Source organism: Cebus imitator, unplaced genomic scaffold, assembly GCF_001604975.1.
Source record: "Cebus imitator isolate Cc_AM_T3 unplaced genomic scaffold, Cebus_imitator-1.0 Scaffold280, whole genome shotgun sequence".
Classification (NCBI taxonomy): Eukaryota; Metazoa; Chordata; class Mammalia; order Primates; family Cebidae; genus Cebus; species Cebus imitator.
This window is the reverse complement of record NW_016107595.1, coordinates 3,379,678-3,383,912: the sequence shown is the minus strand read 5'-3', so window position 1 is coordinate 3,383,912 and position 4,235 is coordinate 3,379,678. Positions and strand designations below refer to the sequence as shown.

The following is a 4,235-nucleotide window of genomic DNA, read 5'->3' as shown; positions in this document are numbered from 1 at the left end:
AAAAAAAAAAAAAAAAAAGAAAGAAAAAAAATTAGCCAAGTATGGTGGCACATGCCTGTAGCTCCAGCTACTCAGGGAGCTGAGAGAGAAGGATCACTCAAGCCCAGAAGTTTGAGGCTGCAGTGAGCCATGATTGTGGCACTGCACTACAGCCTAGGTGACAGAGTGAGACCCTGTCTCAAAACAACAACAGAAAAAATCTTCCAAATTCATTTTAAACTTCATTGTCTTTCATAGACCACATCCCACTAATAATAGCTAAGCCACTTTCTACCTTAACCACAGGAAAATAGTCTAATGATCTTTCAAGTGTACTCACAAACTTCTAAACACCACCTGAGCCTGTCCCTACACAACTGAGGGACTGAAGAAAAGAAATTGGGGTCGAATTCCATGTTGATGTCTGCTTTTATAGCAGAAATTGGCCAAAGGCTCCAAAGTAGTGTGAAACTACTGAAAAAGAGTAGCATCACCTACTGAATGTTCAAGGTACTGTACTTGAACAGAAATCAGAAAATTTCTTTGAAGTTCTTGGTGGACAACATACAAGATGACTTATGTGATCAACGCTGATTGGCAACTGAGAGACCACTCATCCCAAGGGTTCTGCAGCCCAAGAAGCTTACAGGCACATACTCCAGAAGCTGACAGGCTGGTGCCACTGAAAGACACAAAATGATTCCAATGCAGAAAATGTATTCATAAGAAAGACTGAGGAACTGGCTGGGCACAGTGGTTCATGCCTGTAATCCCAGCACTTTGGGAGGCTGAGGCAGGCAGATCACAAGGTCAGGAGTTTGAGACCAGCCTGGCCAACATGGCGAAACCCTGTCTCTACTAAAAATACAAAAATTAGCTGGACACGGTGGCAGGCACCTGTAATCCCAGTGACTCAGGAGGCTGAGGCAGGAGAATTGCTTGAACCTGGGAGGCAGAGGTTGCAGTGAGCTGAGATGAGCCACTGCATTCCAGCCTGGGTAACAGAGCAAGACTTCGTCTCAGAAACAAACAAACAAGAAAGACTGAGGAATCACAGAGGAAAGGACAGCTTCCTTCCCAGAGGGGTCTGGTAAATCTTTGTGGATTGACATTTGAGCCAGCTGTTAAGGGATGAGTTATGATGAGCGCCCCAGGCATTAAAAACAGCCGGGGCAAAGGCCAGAGCCAACTATACCAAAACACCTGGAGTTGGGGACTTTGGGGAGAAAAGGGCTGAAAAAGAATGGATTCATTATCCTTTAAACTTCCTAAATGTTTTTCCCTCTGAAAACAGAATGAAGTCAACTACTCAAATTCACAAACTAAGCAGACCTAAGTTAAACAGACCAAGTTATGTAGGTTTAGCCAATTCTGAGATTATTGCTCTCAGTGATACTGGGTTCCTACATATTTTCTGAGAAAGTCTCTAAAGAATACACAAGTTGTTCATTCAAAAGGTACACTAAAGGCCAGGAGCAGTGGTTCACACCTGTACTCCCAGCTACTTGGGAGGCTAAGGCAGGAGAATCAATTGAATCCAAGAGGCAGAGGTTGCAGTGAGCCAAGATTGCGCCACCCTGCACTCCAGCCTGGGCAACAAGAGCGAAACTCCATCTCAAAAAAAAAAATTAAAAAATAAAATAATAATAATAATAAAAGGCTGGGGGCCGGGCGCGGTGGCTCAAGCCTGTAATCCCAGCACTTTGGGAGGCCGAGGCGGGTGGATCACGAGGTCAAGAGATCGAGACCATCCTGGTCAACATGGTGAAACCACGTCTCTATTAAAAATACAAAAAAATCAGCCAGGTGCAGTGGCTCACGCCTGTAATCCCAGCACTTTGCGAGGCCAAGGCGGGGGATCACAAGGTCAGGAGTTCGAGAACAGCCTGACCAACATGGTGAAACCCTTTCTCTACCACAAAATACCAAAAAAAAAAAATTAGTTGGGCATGGTGGCACGCACCTGTAATTCCAGCTACTCAGGAGGCTGAGGCAGGAGACTTGATTGAACCCGGGAGGCAGAGGTTGCAGTGAGCCAAGATTGTGCCACTGCACTCCAGCCTGGGCAACAGAGCAAGACTCTGTCTTAAAAAATAAATAAATAAAATACAAATAAAAACACAAAAACTCAGCCGGGTGTGGTGGCACGTGCCTGTAGTCCCACCTACTCAGGAGGCTGAGGCAGGAGAATCACTTGAATCCGAGAGGCAGTGAGTCGAGACTCACTGGACTCCAGCCTGGCCAAAGGAGCGAGATTGTGACTCAAAAAAATAAAAAGTACACGCACACACAAAAAGTACACAAGTTTTTTTCTTTTAATTACCCTTATGAAAAAAGAGCACTGATTACTTTCTTTTTTCTTTCTTTTTTGAGACAGAGTCTTGCTCTGTTGCCCTGGCTGGAGTGCAATGGTGTGATCTCAGCTCACTCCAACCTCCACTCCTGGGGGTCAAGTGATTCTTGTGCAGAAGCCTCCGGACTGGCTGACACAACAGGCGCATGCTACCACACCGGCTAATTTTTGTACATTTAGTCAAGACAGTGTTTCACCATGTTGGTCAGGCTGGTCTCAAACTCCTAGCCTCAAGCAATCCTCTGCCTCCCAAAGTGCTAAGATTATAGGCAGGAGTCACCACTCCCTGTCCTACTTCCTGTACTTTGCATTTTTAGTACCCTAAACTTTAAAACTGTTTTCATTAAGTTTAGAGACAATATAACAACAATCTCTAAGGGACAATCATTTTAAAGTTTATTTCCCCCCAAATTCGTGTTTACATGGTGAGATTACAATGAAATTGGCTGGGAAAGGAAAGGAAAAGATTAATTAAGTGATTTTTATTTCCTTAATACTTTGATACTCTTGATTCTTGGGGAGGGACCAGAAAATAGTTACAGGGACTCTTACAGTGATGCTTTATGAAAAATACAATACTTCCAATGCATTACCTCTGCTACAAGGGTCATCTTTGCATTCATGACATTCTGACACTAGATCAGGAGTTTGTGGGACATGGGTCAGCAGCCCCCGTAGTCCCCATCCCCATTATTTATGCTGAAAAGCTCCGCAACTCTCTAGGGATGGTCCACTTTGTTAGTGTGTGTTTGTTTTGAATGTCATTTCTAACCACTATTCCTTACACTCAGTGTTTCTGCAGCGCGGGGTTCAGGCTCCATCTGCAGTTAGGCAGACTCTGTCCAGAGTGAGTCTCTGTGTGGCCCTGGCGCTGTCCTGCTTCTCCAAGGTTCTGGATACGAATGTTCCCCTAAAGGGTTAAGCACAAACTGCTCACAAGGGCTGTCCTGAACCGGAAGTGTATCTCCCACTCTGTCTTCATCTGCCATGTGTCACTAGTTGGCAAGGAATATCTCTTTTGTGTCTACATATGGTTTCCAAAAAAAATCCCACCTAACTTGGATCAATTTTAAGTCTTGAATAGTTAAGAAGTAAACGGTTTTCTATGAATTAAAGATTAAAAAAAAAAATTCAGAAAACTACCAGGTAAAACAAAAAGGCTGTATGACAGCCTCGAGTCTAGAGATCAGCCTATTCAAACCTGCCAAGCAAAGAGTTAGTCACATCATCAGTCTAATAAATATCCTTGGTTGGACATGCAGAAAAACATTATTTTTAAAACTTGGCATCTATTTCACACCCTATTCCCCATTTGTTAAATGACAGATCTTCCAACTTGGGAAAACATTCCTCCCAAATTTTTTTCCTAACAGGATGCGTACTCCCCAAACCCCCATTTATAGTGAAATGCCCATAATCTATTTTTAAAAACACAGGTGGAGTGCCTTTCTAGTTTGTTTTCTCTTTCACAGCTTGATAATAAACAACCATCCCCTCTTGCATGCCCACATAATCAGTTCTATATGTAACCAACTCCTGTTTTGGGAAGAGTAAGATATTTACTTCAAATTTAGGTCAAAAAGTTAACCTTGAATAGAGACAATTTGAGAGATTAAATATAAAGGCTAAAATTTGAAACTGCAGTGAAAGTTTAAAAATTGGCTGGGCAAGATGGCTCACGCCTGTAATCTCAGCACTTTGGGAGGCCCAGGTGGGCAGATCATTTGAGCCCAGGAGTTTCAGACCAGCCTGGGCAACATGGCAAAACCCCCATCCCTACAAAAAAGAATATAAAAATTAGCAGGCTTGAGCTTGGGAGGTCAAGGCTGTAGTGAGCTGTGTCACTACTGCCACTGCACTCCAGCATGGGCAACAGAATGAGACTCTGTCTCAAAAAAAAAAA

The 4,235-nt window shown here is 43.4% G+C and overlaps 1 protein-coding gene across 6 annotated transcripts in view; it reads right to left on the bottom strand.

The window, feature by feature from the left end:
- The window catches only part of GATAD2A (GATA zinc finger domain containing 2A), a 125,018-nt gene that overhangs the window by 106,895 nt on the left and 13,888 nt on the right, over positions 1–4,235 (bottom strand). The window lies entirely within an intron of this gene.